Here is a 15,915-nt window from a genome sequence, read left to right as displayed (position 1 = left end):
TGTAAGTCTACAATAAACCTGTTCTAGGGTAGAGGAAAGAACAAGTGGACTTCCCTGGTAATTCAGCAGTAAAGAGCCCAACTGCTAGGGCAGGAGATGTGGTGTGATCCCAGTGTTGGGAAGATCCCATGGAGAAGGAAATGGCAACCCACTCCAATATTCTTGACTGAAAAATTCCATGGACAGAGGAGCCTGGTGAACTGCAGTCCATTGGGGTCACAAAGAGTTGGACACAACTACGACTGAGTGACTAACACATGAATGAATATTAGGAAACATTTTAAAACTGTTTCAACTGCCATGTATCCTCAGATTAAAAAGTAAAGAATCTGCCCATAATGCAGGAGACAGAGGAGACATAGGTTTGATCCCTGGGTCAGAAGATTCCCCTGGAGGAGGAAAATGGCAACCCACTCCAGTATTCTTGCCTGAAAAATCCCATGGACAGAGGAGCCTGGTGTGCTACAGTCCAAAGGGTTGCACAGAGTTGGACAAGACTAAGTGACCAAGAGCTGCACATAGAGGTGGCAAAAGGGTACAAACTTTCAACCATCAGTGAATAAGTCTGAAAATCTGATGTGATGACTAGTTGAAAACACCATCTAGTGTAATCAAAATTTGCTAAGACAGGAGAAAGTAAATGTTCCCAGCAATAAATAAATAAGTAAAACATGTGAGGTGATAGATATGTTAGTTAACCCAACAGGAAGCTTTTCACAACATAAATCATCATGATATACACTTTAAATATCTTATAATTTTTGTATCATTTATAATGCAGTCTGAAATTTGTAAAAGGCAGAAGAACTAGAACAAAAAAGTCATAATTATCACTATAAATTGTTTATATACCTCATGTTAAAAAGAATGATATGAACACAACTTTAGTTCATTACTCAGAGACACCTTGAACTGGCTACATTACAAAATTAAGAACATGTCATAAATATGATTCAAACTAGTTAGAAGGATAGGTAGTTATACTCTAATTTTGCTGCTGCTGCTGCTGCTGCTAAGTCACTTTAGTCATGTCCGACTCTGTGCGGCCCCATAGAGGGCAGTCCACCAGGCTCTCCCGTCCATAGGATTCTCCAGGCAAGAACACTGGAGTGGGTTGTCATTTCCTTTTCCAATGCATGAAAGTGAAAAGTGAAAGTGAAGTCGCTCAGTCATGTCTGATTCTTAGTGAACACATGGACTGCAGCCCACCAGGCTCCTCTGTCCATGGGATCCTCTAGGCAAGAGTACTGGAGTAGGGTGCCATTGCCTTCTCCAACTCTAATTTTGAGGCATAAACAAAACAGGAAAAGTGCTGCCATGTTGCACTAAATCTAAAATATTGAGAAAACATTTGAAATGTTGTATTAATGCAATGCTACAATGAGTTCATTTCCTTTTTCTTCAGTAGTACATCGGTAATTATTGTTTTGCAACAGCCTGAATAAATGTCAAAGAGTGAGTCATCTTCAGGACGATGTTTATTATGGAACTACTCCGCATAACATTTTGCACTTTAAGAGTGAGTTTCCTGAACTATAAACTTTCAGATGTTCAAGCTGGTTTTAGAAAAGGCAGAGGAAGCAGAGATCAAATTGCCAACATCCACTGGATCATGGAAAAAGCAACAGAATTCCATAAAACCATCTATTTCTGTTTTATTGACTATGCCAAAGCTTTGACTGTGTGGGTCACAATAAACTGTGGGAAATTCTGAAATAGATGGGAATATAGGACCATCTGACCTCTTGAGAAACCTGTATGCAGGTCAGGAAGCAACAGTTAGAACTGGACATGGAACAACGGACTGGTTCCAAATAGGAAAAGGAGTATGTCAAGGCTGTATATTATCACCCTGCTTATTTAACTTCTATGCGGAGTACATCATGAGAAACGCTGGGCTGGATGAAGCACAAGCAGGAATCAAGATTGCTGGGAGAAATATCAATAACCTCAGATATGCAGATGACACCACCCTTATGGCAGAAAGTGAAGAACTAAAGAGCCTCTTGATGAAAGTGAAAGAGGAGAGTGAAAAAGTTGGCTTAAAGCTCAACATTCAGAAAACTAAGATCATGGCATTTGGTCCCATCACTTCATGGCAAATAGATGGGGAAACAGTGGCTGACTTTAGTTTTCTGGGCTCCAAAATTACTGCAGATGGTGATTGCAGCCATGAAATTAAAAGACACTCCTTGGAAGGAAAGTTATGACCAGCCTAGACAGCATATTAAAAAGCCAAATCATTACTTTGCCAACAAAGGTTCGTCTAGTCAAGGCTATGGTTTTTCCAGTGGTCATGTATGGATGTGAGAGTTGAACTGTGAAGAAAGCTGAGCGCCGAAGAATTGATGCTTTTGAACTGTGGTGTTGGAGAAGACTCTTGAGAGTCCCTTGGACTGCAAGGAGATTCAACCAGTCCATCCTAAAGGAGATCAGTCTTGGGTGTTCTTTGAAAGGACTGATGCTAAAGGGGAAACTCCAGTACTTTGGCCACCTGATGGGAAGAGCTGACTCATTTGAAAAGATCCTGATGCTGGGAAAGATTGAGGGCAGGAGGAGAAGGGGATGACAGAGGATGAGATGGCTGGATGGCATCACGGACTCAATGGACATGGGTTTGGGTAGACTCCGGGAGTTGGTGATAGACAGGGAGGCCTGGCGTGCTGTGGTTCACAGTGTCAGAAAGAGTCGGATAGAACTGAGTGACTGAACTGAACTGAAATGAGTTTCTGAAAATTCTACAAAACCAAATCGAGTCTTGTTTCTTTGATTCAAGTTTTGACCGACAAATAGCAAAGTGAAGACTTAAAGCCAATAATTTTCCTGCCTATAGAAATAGGATGAAATTTCCTATACTTTCTCTTTCATTAAGTCATTAGCTCTTTAACTGACATTGAATCTGTGTATCTTAAGTATCTGGACATCTTGGTGTCTCCAATAATCTTGAAAATATTTAGTGTGAATATATACCTTAAACTGCATACTATGTGAAAAGTCCAGCTGACAGTAAGTCTTGTTTTTCCTCTGTTAGCAAAAGGCCATTGTAGAGATGATTTTTCTGTTGTGCTTTTCAAAATCAAGCCAGGATATTTTAACAAGTGATGTGTATAGCTTATAACTATAAATAAATGTTTATTATATAAAAAGTACATATAAAAATATATAGTTAAGAATTAATATGGACAAATTTCTGATCTAGCTATGCCTATTTATCTACACATAAGATGAAGGACAGCAAAGCCAGACAAGCAGTAGATCAGGATAAGTAAAACTATAGTATTGCATCATTAATTAATATTATTATTTATTAATAACTTAATACTTTCCATGGGCCCTGTCCTGTGTTAATCATCTTGCAAGTCCCTTGGACTGCAAGAAGATCAAACCAGTTAATTGTAAAGGAAATCAGTCCTGAGTATTCATTGGAAGGACTGATGTTGAAGCTGAAACTCCAATACTTTGGCCGCCTGATGTGAAGAGCTGACTCATTAGAAAAGACCCAGATACTGGGAAAGATGGAAGGCAGGAGGAGAAGCGGATGATGGAGGATAGGATGGTTGTATAGCATAACTAACTCAATGGACATGAGTTTGAACAAGCTCTGGGAGTGGGTGATGGACAGGGAAGCCTGGGGTGATGCAATCCATGGGGTCACAAAGAGTCGGACACCACTGAGTGACTGAACTGAACTGAATCATTTAACATATTTTTATTTTATTTTATCTTCACAAAAAAGTTATGAGATTGATTCACCCCCTTTTTTAAATGAGGAAATTAAGATTTATTTATTTATTTATTTTTAAAATTTTATTTTATTTTAACTTTACATAATTGTATTAGTTTTGCCAAATATCAAAATGAATCCGCCACAGGTATACATGTGTTCCCCATCCTGAACCCTCCTCCCTCCCCATACCATCCCTCTGGGTCGTCCCAGTGCACTAGCCCCAAGCATCCAGTATCGTGCATCGAACCTGGACTGGCAACTCGTTTCTTACGTGATATTTTACATGTTTCAATGTCATTCTCCCAAATCTTCCCACCCTCTCCCTCTCCCACGGAGTCCATAAGACTGTTCTATACATCAGTGTCTCTTTTGCTGTCTCGTACACCGGGTTATTGTTACCATCTTTCTAAATTCCATATATATGCGTTAGTTTTATGTTTTTCCTTCTGGCTTACTTCACTCTGTATAATAGGTTCCAGTTTCATCCATCTCATTAGAACTGATTCAAATGTATTCTTTTTAATGGCTGAGTAATACTCCATTGTGTATATGTACCATTGCTTTCTTATCCATTCATCTGCTGATGGACATCTAGGTTGCTTCCATGTCCTGGCTATTATAAACAGTGCTGCAATGAACATTGGGGTACACGTGTCTCTTTCCCTTCTGGTTTCCTCTGTGTGTATGCCCAGCAATGTGATTGCTGGATCATAAGGCAGTTCTATTTCCAGTTTTTTAAGGAATCTCCACACTGTTCTCCATAGTGGCTGTACTAGTTTGCATTCCCACGAACAGTGTAAGAGGGTTCCCTTTTCTCCACACCCTCTCCAGCATTTATTATTTGTAGACTTTTGGATCGCAGCCATTCTGACTGGTGTGAAATGGTACCTCATAGTGATTTTGATTTGCATTTCTCTGATAATGAGTGATGTTGAGCATCTTTTCATGTGTTTGTTAGCCATCTGTATGTCTTCTTTGGAGAAATGTCTATTTAGTTCTTTGGCCCATTTTTTGATTGGGTCATTTATTTTTCTGGAGTTGAGCTGTAGGAGTTGCTTGTATATTTTTGAGATTAGTTGTTTGTCCGTTGCTTCATTTGCTATTATTTTCTCCCATTCTGAAGGCTGTCTTTTCACCTTGCTAATAGTTTCCTTTGATGTGCAGAAGCTTTTAAGGTTAATTAGGTCCCATTTGTTTATTTTTGATTTTATTTCCAATATTCTGGGAGGTGGGTCATAGAGGATCCTGCTGTGATGTATGTCAGAGAGTGTTTTGCCTATGTTCTCCTCTAGGAGTTTCATAGTTTCTGGTCTTACGTTTAGATCTTTAATCCATTTTGAGTTTATTTTTGTGTATGGTGTTAGAAAGTGGTCTAGTTTCATTCTTTTACAAGTGGTTGACCAGATTTCCCAGCACCATTTGTTAAAGAGATTGTCTTTAATCCATTGTATATTCTTGCCTCCTTTGTCAAAGATAAGGTGTCCATATGTTCGTGGATTTATCTCTGGGCTTTCTATTTTATTCCATTGATCTATATTTCTGTCTTTGTGCCAGTACCATACTGTCTGATAACTGTGGCTTTGTAGTAGAGCCTGAAGTCAGGTAGGTTGATTCCTCCAGTTCCATTCTTCTTTCTCAAGATCGCTTTGGCTATTCGAGGTTTTTTGTATTTCCATACAAATTGTGAAATTATTTGTTCTAGCTCTGTGAAGAATACCGTTGGTAGCTTGATAGGGATTGTATTGAATCTATAAATTGCTTTGGGTAGTATACTCATTTTCACTATATTAATTCTTCCAATCCATGAACATGGTATATTTCTCCATCTATTAGTGTCCTCTTTGATTTCTTTCACCAGTGTTTTATAATTTTCTATATATAGGTCTTTAGTTTCTTTAGGTAGATATATTCCTAAGTATTTTATTCTTTTCGTTGCAATGGTGAATGGAATTGTTTCCTTAATTTCTCTTTCTGTTTTCTCATTATTAGTGTATAGGAATGCAAGGGATTTCTGTGTGTTGATTTTATATCCTGCAACTTTACTATAGTCATTGATTATTTCTAGTAATTTTCTGGTGCAATCTTTAGGGTTTTCTATGTAGAGGATCATGTCATCTGCTGAGGAAATTAAGATTTAAAGAGGTAGTTGTTTGCCAAAATGGTGCCACAGCTAGAGTGAAACACATGTCTGTCCAGTCTCTAGACCATATCTAATTCTACTCCTCCACACTGCTTTTTGAAATAGACTTTAAGTGACGTGCTGGGGCCAACTTTAACAAGAATGACTAAAACTCTGCTCAGTAAACTATTTCTTCTCGAATAGCCTCTGGATTTGAGAAATTTCCTGTAGCTGCGATAGACTTGAGTTTTTTTCTACTTTTTATTGATATATAGTTGATGTACAATATTATAAGGTTCAGTTATACAATATACTGATTCACAATTTTTAAAGGTTACATTCCATTTAAAGTTACTATAAAATATTTGTTATATTTCCTGTCCTTTACATTGTTACATCCTTGTAGTTTATTTTATGCATAATTATCTGTACCTCTTGACCCTCTATCCCAAAGTTGTAGCTCCCCCATCCCTCCCCTCAATGGCAACACCGGTTTATTATCTAAATCTGTGAGTCTGGTTTTGTTTTGTTATAGTCATTCATTTGTTTTATTTTTTAGATTCTACATATACGATATCACACAGTATTTGTTTTCCACTGTCTGATTTATTTCACTTAAAATGATATGCTCCTACTTCATCCATGTTGTTGCAAATGGCAAAATTTCATTCTTTTTATGACCAAATAGTATTCTGTAGTGTGCATGTGTATATATGTAAGTGTGCACACAATAATAAATACACACAAAAAAGTAAAAGGAATCATTTACAAAAACATTTACAAAAGTTAATGTTGAAGACAGAATTTTTTTAAAGCACTCTTTTTAATAGCTTTTATCACACAGTTAAAGTATTTTGAAAAGCAAAAGAACTTCTAAGTCTTATAAAGATATGAGTATTCACCAGGACCTCACAAAGAAAAGTGTCAATTAATGCAAAGTTCAAACTGAATTAAACTTAGAAAAAAGTTCATTTAAAAATAAAGTGTCTAGATAATTTTAATGAAACACAGTAAACCACATTATAACTTTCATAGCATAATTTTATGGATATACATTTATTTTATTTTTATAGGAAAAAAGTTACTGAACCCTGTGTTAAACGCACTTTCAGTTACATCTTTTCTAGACAAAACCTAAATCAACAATCTTCCAACTTAAGAGCCAAGGGGATTTTGCTTCCCAAGGGCATTTAGCAAAGTCTAAGAAGATGTGGTGCATATATACAATGGAATATTACTCAGCCATAAGAAAGAACAAAATTGTGCCATTTTCAGAGACATGAATGGACCTAGAAACTATCATGCAGGGTGAAGTAAGTCAGAATGAGAAAAATATATGTATTAGCATATATATAAGGAATCTAGAAAAATGGTTCAGATGAACCTATTTGCAAAGCAGAGGATGAATTGGGAATAGTGTATCTATTGTATACACTACTGTGCAAAAAAGCAGCTCTGATTTCAAGTGTAGAGATGGAATTTAGGAATCAGTAACTGGTTATTTTCCTCAGGTCACACTCCATTCCCCTCCCTCAGGTTATATTCTGAGAAATACCAAACTGAGTATGCAGTTACTTAAATCAAAGCAAAGTCAGTGTCACTGACTTATAAGTGTCACTGACATAACTTATAAGAATGATGGCCTAAGAATAATTGCCATTTCATGCAGCTAAAAGTTGTACTCGAATTTTTTGACTTACATGCATAAACAGAGCTTTGAAGGATCCCTTGGGAACTGGTTTAAATCTTGAACTCCAACCCAGACCCACAGATCCATAATCTGCATTTTCATAAGATCCCTGGCTTTTTATGAAACTTTAACTATAATACTCTGTGTGTAGCACTTAGATATACTATCTAGCATATTCATTTACTATTAGAGGTGATGGTGGTGGCTATGATGGTGATGTCAGTCCATATTACACAGCAAGAATTTGAAGACTGGAAACAATTTAATGAAAAGATTCCTAAAAAAGAGATAAGAATAGATGTAGAATATATTCATTTTCTATTTCTGTGTGACACATTGCCACAAACTTAGTATTTTAAAATACCCATTATTTTCTGACAGTTCTTGAGCTGCGACTGAGTTTTCTGGATGGGGTACCACAAAGCTGAAATCAGGTGCCAGCCTGGTTTGTTTAGAGGCTCCAGAGAAAAGCCCATTCCCAAGCTCATTCTTCTTGTTGGCAAAGTTCAAGTCCTCATGGTTGTGGGACTGAGGATCCAGTTTCCTGAAGGCTGTCAGAAGAGGGCTGCTCTCAGCTTCTAGAGACCGCTTACATTCTTGCCAGTGGGCCCCTTCATCCTCAAGTCAGCAATAGCTCACTGAACCCTTCTCATGATTTAAATCTTTCATTTTCCTTTCTCCCAGGAGTCAGAGAAAAATCTCTGCTTTTCTCATGTGATTAGATGTTAGGCACTCAGACAAACTCCCTTTCCTAAAGTAAACAATCCCATAAAATAAACCTATCATACAAGTAAAACCTACATAGTCACATCCTTGGGGATTATGTGGGGGACAGGGAATCTTGGGAGACATGTGAGACCTCTGCCTGTTGCAGAGTCTTTGCAGCGATGAGACCCCACATGGAGGGGCAGCCTCTGTGGTATCTGAAAAGAGAAGGTGAGATGGCAAACTTATAAAACCTGACTGTGCTGTGCAGAATGTCTGCAGACCTCTCTTCTACTCATCAAGTTAGTGTTTAATTTGCTAAAATTAAAGGGGGATGTTTCAATTTCAAAGCTTTAAGGCAACTGAAAGTTTTAAGATTGCTGCTACAGGAAATGGTGGATTACTTTAACAGAAAAAAAAAAAAAGAAATGTTGCTGGAGATAGCAGAGATTCCAGCAGAATGTAGGATGTACCTCAGAGGAGCAGGGTGTTCTACCCAAAGACAGAGTCCTGGTGGGTTGGATGTGGGCTGATATACTGAGGAGAGGAGGAAATTGCAGCCGCTCTTCACAGGACAGCCTAGAAAGCAGCCTTCTCAGGTGCCACCAAGCCAGGCAATACTCGGAGGAGAAATCTGCTAAAACTGTTTTCCTCTTTACTGTTAACTAAATGTGAAGTAAGGAGGACCTCATGTCCTGTGAGCTTCAGGATTTTAAACAGAGGTATGATAGCACTGAATTAATTTTTTCAGACTTTTAAAGCCACAGAATGTCATCACTTCACCCTGTTCCTTGGGGTTCTGGGGCCACTGCTACGGTTGCCTGGGCTAAGGGTGAAGATTCTCTTGACAAATTCATGGTAGGGATGTTAAACCACATAGAGCAGAGGGAAATGACTTTGTCTTCTCTCCCTCTTCATTACAGCTAATATGGTGATGAAAAAGCCTGACTCAAGCAGCAGGTGACACTCCATTTGACATATGCCTCACAGGCTCTTAACCTTGGAGCTTCTCTGGTCCCACATACCTTGCTCCCTGGTGCCTGATTTTTGTGGCTTTATTTTGCTTCTTTATCTTGGAACCACATGATGCAGCATGTGGGATCTTAGTTACCATCCAGACCAGGGGTTGAACCCACATACCCAGCATTTGAAGCAGTCTTAACCACTGGACCACCAGGGAAGTTCCTGAATCATAGTTTTAGAAAATGTTAAACAAGTCCCCATTATATACATGTAGTCTCACAGTATAATTAAAAAACCATGTTTGAGTTTCAGTGAAAAAATTTAGGTAGGATTAAAGAATTCAAATTTATTATGCTTTTTCCTCCTGGCTTCAAACTTCCACCAAAATACTCTTCAAAGGATTGACATTTTACATAATGTTTTTAAGTAAACTCTATTTGAGAATTAATCAGTGAGCTTAAGACAAAGATTCTTCATGTCTGTTTCCCTTAAGATATGTTTATGAATACATTTACAATAAAAAGTAAAGACATGAATGTTGCCACTAAAACCATATAAAATAGGTCAAGTCACTATTCACAACAAGTCAGAACTATACTTGGTTTTTCAACTTTCTCTTAAATCCAAATACTTAGAGGATTTTGCTTGAGATGACAAAAGATTGCATACATAAAGCATAAAGAAGTGGGTATCTTTGGCATCTAGCCGAAGAGTCCACAGTTATTTAGATGTGGTCCCAAGAAAAAAACATTATTATGGAGAGAGATAAAGCTAATATTGACAAATGCACATACAATAAGGTTTAGTACTTTCAATAAAGTGTTCATCGCATGTTAGCCATTCTGGTAAGTCCTCATTTAATTTTCTCAACTTGACATGGCAGTTATTATTCCCTCATTTTTAAAGGAGGAATGTGAGCCTGAAAAATGCTGGGCTATCTCAGCATAATCTAGTAAGAGATTTGGAATTTGTGTGTCAACTTCAGTTTGATTTTTTCCCCCTAAAATCACGCCATGTTATTTTTTGTTGCAAAGTCTCAGATGGATTCGCCTCTCTCTCAGTGACATCCCAAACCATTACTATTTCCTACCAGGTAGGTCCTGAGTTAGCTGTTGCTGCATTCCCACCACTAACTTTTCCCAATTCTTCTCCAGCCACACTCAAGCAAGCTCTTGCGTTCAGTCTTTACATTGCTGTTCTTTCTTTCCAGATTATCCTCCCACAAATATTAGCATGCTTTACTTCTTTACTTCTTTCATGTTTCCACTCAAATGTCACCTTGCCAGACAGACCTTTAATCATTCTCCCCTTACTTTGCTTTATATTTCATCACGGTACTTATTTATATATTTGCTTACAGGCTTGTTGTCTGTCTCTCCTTTCTCTCTGCATGAGAATAGAGCTTTGTTTTGTTCAGTGTTATGTCCCTTATGCTTAGAACAAAGCCCATCAGGTAGTAGTCACTCCAATACTGCAGCATAAATATATGAATTATTAACATTTTATACATCAAAGGAGAACATGCATTATGTGACTGGGCCCTGATAATCTCAAATTCAGCTCAGGAAGATTTTAAGAGGAATTTGTGGACAACTCTCAGTTCAGCAAGGGCTTTATAGAGCAGATGTAAATTTCAGGGACAGATTAAAAGACTTGATTCACTGATTTTAAGAAAATAGCAAGTACGGCAGGCTTAAGATGGATATTAGACAAAGTGTTTAATTTTGCGTGAAGCAGAATGTTTCCAATGAGAAAACAGTGAGCAAATTCATGTAAGTTGATTATAAGAGAAAAGAAGGAAAAAGGAGACCAGATGGTGAGGTCATTTATAGCAGCCTGTGATGGATTGTCAAAGAGAGAGAGTTTGCACTCAATCTAAAGGGCTACCAGGGTCAGTGGGTAGTCACAGTGGTGCAGCGATGTGGTGAGAATGCAGGTCAAGAACTACCTTGGAGACACTGCTAAGCACTCCCTGGAAAGAGGGAAGCCTTTGGCTATATTTCTAGCAAGAAGGACATATAGATTTGAAAGGGCATGGGAAGGGGAAGGAAAAAGAAAATGAGCAATTTATTTATATCCTCCTACATAAGGAGGAGAAGGTTGCAGAGAATGAGATGGTGAGAGACCATCACCAACTCTCCTGAGCAAACTTCAAGAGATAGTGAAGGACTCCTGCAGTGTTGCCTGGTGTGCTGCAGTCCATGGGGTCCCAAAGAGCTGGACATGAATTAGTGACTGAACAACAGGTGTTCAAATCCAAATCTGCTACTTACCAGCATCCATCCCTCCCTTTTCTATCTTGTTCAGTTTTTGTAGTTGCTGTTTATATAGTTGCAATTTGCCAACCTAACAGATGCTGAAAGAAGAAAATTTAAAAAATGTGTATCCAAGAAAATGCTCAGATGTCCCAGTTAGTGTTAAGCTTCTACTTTCATTTGAATATTTATTGCATTTTGCCTTTTGTGATGCTTGACTGTCCTTATGCCTTCCTCTTCACTAGACTATTCATCCACCAGGGCCGAAATGGCTCTCATATGTCTCTGTATTGCAATCACTTAGGACATCATTTCATATACAGAATATATGCAAATTATTTTCTGCAAAAAAGAGTTAACACTTTAGAAACAAGGCAAAATGTGGAGATATTATGAAGGCAATTTGCTATCATTACTGCCCTAGAGAAGTTAGACTTGATCACAGAATTTAGAATATCTGAAAAAGAAATGAATTGAAAGTATAGATCCTTTACAAGCACATTGATAAAATAGTCATTTTGAGAGTAGGGAACAATTTGTGACAATTTTTCTACCCTCAAGGTGCACTGCCTCTGTACTCTCTTTATGAAACCTTTTTGTTCACTCTCTGACTTTTTAATTCAATCGCTTTGCAGAGAAAATCACTTGCAATTGATATTTAAAGGGAAAATGCATAGATTTTCAATCTTTGTAATGCAGGTCAGAGCATTTCTTGATGGTCTGCGTCTGGGTCAAAACATTGTCTTCTCCCAAGTATCCCTCAATAGATTAAGTCTAATTTGCAGGCCAATCTCTATGGTGATAAGGTTGTGGCTCTTCTGAAGATGAATGGGCTTTTCAGATGGCAGCCTTGCAGATAGAATTTAATGAGAATATAAATGCCACAAAAAGATATTTTCTTTGGCTAATGATGGACCGCTCACCTGTTCCTGTTTTTTTTTTTTTTTTTTTTAATGACAGGCTATATCCTAAAATTAACAACACAGCACATAACGACATGTATTTTTCTCTCAGACGTCTGTATTGTATTACTTAAGTTCCCTTGTGACTATTTTGGGTGCTTTTGGATTTGCTTCAGAACTTCTCTTGAAATATATCACATGCTTATTGTGGAAAAATCATATAGACTATTATCAATCATTATTTTTTTTATTTGGAGGAGCTTGGTAGGCTGCAGTCCATGGGGTCGCTAACAGTCGGACACGACTGAGAGACTTCACTTTCACTTTTTCACTTTAATACATTGGAGAAGGGAATGGCAACCTACTCCAGTGTTCTTGCCTGGAGAATCCCAGGGACGGGAGAGCCTGGTGGGCTGCCGTCTATGGGGTCACACAGAGTCGGACACGACTGAAGTGACTTAGCAGCAGCAGCAGCACAGGATATGGAATCTTAGTTCACTGAACAAGGATTGAACCCGCAGCCCCTGCAGTGGAAGAATGAAGTCTTAATCACTGGACTATCAGGAAGGTCCCATCAATTGATTCTTTTGAAAATAATTTCTAATACCACTGTGATAAGCATTGAAAAACCAAGAGACTGGGATCAGCATAGAGACCATACATTTTATTCAGGAATTAGTCATTTGTTTATGTAAGCATATTTTATTCTTAGACCCCAGTTTGGTTCAGGAAAAGATAGTATTGAGGTTCTGCACATTGTACTCTACTGAATTATGACTCTCAGGAAGTAGAATTGAATATAATTCCCAGTATGATCAGAATACCGAAAAAGTTAACTGATCAGATAATGGAGTTAGAGAAGCTGGGCTAGGAATTCTAAATCTTCTATTAATTCTCTATAATTCCCTTGTGAAAGTATTTAGCCTTTTCCAGACTTAATTTCTAACCATAAAAGGAAACTATTACATGCTTACAAGAACTGTTCATGAAGAGACACTCTGCAGCTCATAAAAATAGGAAGGCTTATGATTCAGTGGTCCTCAATTTAAAGGTGAAGGATAAAGTAATTTCCTTTAGGAAGTAGGGAACTTTGACTTGGATTTTATAAGACTTGTTTGTTTATATGAATAGGACGTTTAAAATAGTCACATTCAGAAAATGTGTGTGGGGATATTCGAGAGCCAATGAGTGGCTGTTGCTTCTGATTTCCAAGTACATCTTCTTCTCTCTCATTTACAACATATTGTTTTTTCTCCTCCCTTACAAAAGTGTCTTTTCTATATGATGTTGATAGGGTTGTTTGAATGTACCACAGTGGTACATTCAGGGCATGATCCAGCCCTGGCCAGTCAGAGCATTGCACTCACACCTCCTGGCCTCAGTACTTGTCTGAGAAAGTGCCATGTGATTGAAGTGGGGGTGAGTCGGTTGCTTTTTTGGTAGTTTTCTGCCAGAGCCCAAGTGGGAGACAATGTTTTACCACTTAAATCAACAGGCTGGTGGGATATGAACTTAAAAATTGAAAGACATATTGAAAGGTCAAATTAGAATTAGAGAGGAAATGTCTGGACCTACATTCTATCAGATTTGGAGCCAGATGTAGTCTTTGACTTTTCTGTTCATGAACCCCATTTGGAGGACGGGGAGGGAGGTGTTAGCATGACTTAACTGTATCACTTTGTGTTCTACCTTTGGAACCAAAGGCATCTCCAGTGATATATTGGGTGGGGAGGTGGGCTAAGGTCATTAGTGGACAAGGGGTTCAGCTGAAGGTAGGATTCAAATTTGGCAAGTGGTCTGTTTTGCTAAAAAAGTAGGGAGAGGAAATATTAGCCAGGAGTTGCATTGAGTGTAGTAAATTCCCACAGGCCATCTTGCAAAGGTTCAGTGTTTTCTGCAGCAGGAATAAAGAAGAAAAATGGAAAGGAGAGAGATAAAAGAAAAACACTTCTGTTATAGGAACCAAAGCAAAAGGAGTTCAAGTTTAGAGTGGTTATATGTGAGTCAAACCTATTTATAGTTAGAGACTGACTTTATAAAGGTGAGATCTCCATCTGGCCAGTAATCTTAAAAAAAAAAAAAAAAAAAAAATCACTTGTGGTATTCCAGAGCCTTACATAGGTGAAGTCAGATGAGGTCAGAGTTTTGTTCAGATTTACATCTGGTACATTTTTTCCTCTGAGACACTGTGTATGATGTGCTTCTTAAGATCAAACCACTAAAAGTAATAGGTCCCCTCATATCACATTATAGCTTCTTTGTGCTGCTGCTAAGTCACTTCAGTTGTGTCCGACTCTGTGCGACCCCATAGATGGCAGCCCACAAGGCTCCCCCATCCCTGGGATTCTCCAGGCAAGAACACTGGAGTGGGTTGCCATTTCCTTCTCCAATGCATGAAAGCGAAAAGTGAAAGTCAAGTCGCTCAGTCATATCCGACTCTTAGCGACCCCATGGGCTGCAGCCTACCAGGCTTCTCCATCCATAGGATTTTCCAGGCAAAAGTACTGGAGTGGGGTGCCATTGCCTTCTCCGAGCTTCTTTGTACATGTGTTTAACTATCTAGAATATATACATATATATATACACATATATAATAAAGGGAAAGCAGCCTTGAATGGTTACCTGAAGAAAACTATAGCTATTGATTCAAATGAGGAAAAAAAAAAAAAAAAAACACAATATATTTTAAATGAGAACAGAATAGCTTTAGTATTATGACAACCCCTGGGAAAAAATGGGAATTGAGTAAGAAGAAGCAGAGGCACTCTGATTCAGAGACCTGGTAAATTCTCTGGGAAGAGGTAGGTGCTCAGGGCATAAATTAAAGATACCAAGGGAAATTTTCATGCAAATATGTGCACAATAAAGGACAGAAATGGTATGGACTTAACAGAAGCAGAAGATATTAAGAAGTGGCAAGAATACACAGAAGAACTATACAAAGAAGATCTTCATGACCCAGATAACAAGATGATGTGATCACTCACCTAGAGCCAGATATCCTGGAATGCAGTCAAGTGGGCCTTAGGGAGCATCACTATGAACAAAGCTAGTGCAAGTGATGAAATTCCAGTTGAGCTATTTCAAATCCTAAAAGATGATGCTGTAAAAGTGCTGCATTCAATATGAAAGCAAATTTGAAAAACTCAGCAATGGCCACAGGACTGGAAAAGGTCAGTTTTCATTCCAATCTCAAAGAAAGGCAATAACAAAGAATGCTCAAATGACCTCATATAGCACTCATCTCACCCACTAGCAAAGTAACGCTCAGAATTCTCCAAGCCAGGCTTCAGCAGTATGTGAACCATGAATCTCCAGATGTTCAAGCTGGATTTATAATAGGCAGAGGAACCAGAGATCAAATTGCCAACATCCACTGGATCACCGAAAAAGCAAGAGAATTCCAGGAAAACATCTACTTCTACTTTATTGATTATGCTAAAGCCTTTGCCTGTGTGGATCACAACAAACTGTGGAAAATTCTTAAATAGATGGGCATACAAGACCACCTGACCTGCCTCCTGAAAAATCTGTACACAGGCCGAGTAGCAACA

General features: G+C 38.3%; 1 protein-coding gene across 2 annotated transcripts in view; it reads right to left on the bottom strand.

Annotated features, from left to right (window-relative positions):
• MARCHF1 (membrane associated ring-CH-type finger 1) overlaps positions 1-15,915 on the bottom strand; it is a 610,217-nt gene that overhangs the window by 337,343 nt on the left and 256,959 nt on the right. The gene's annotated exons all lie outside the window — the stretch shown is intronic.

This window comes from Bos indicus, chromosome 6, assembly GCF_029378745.1.
Source record: "Bos indicus isolate NIAB-ARS_2022 breed Sahiwal x Tharparkar chromosome 6, NIAB-ARS_B.indTharparkar_mat_pri_1.0, whole genome shotgun sequence".
NCBI classification, from domain to species: Eukaryota; Metazoa; Chordata; class Mammalia; order Artiodactyla; family Bovidae; genus Bos; species Bos indicus.
The sequence above is the reverse complement of the archived record's forward strand: the minus strand, read 5'-3'. Positions and strand labels throughout refer to the sequence as shown.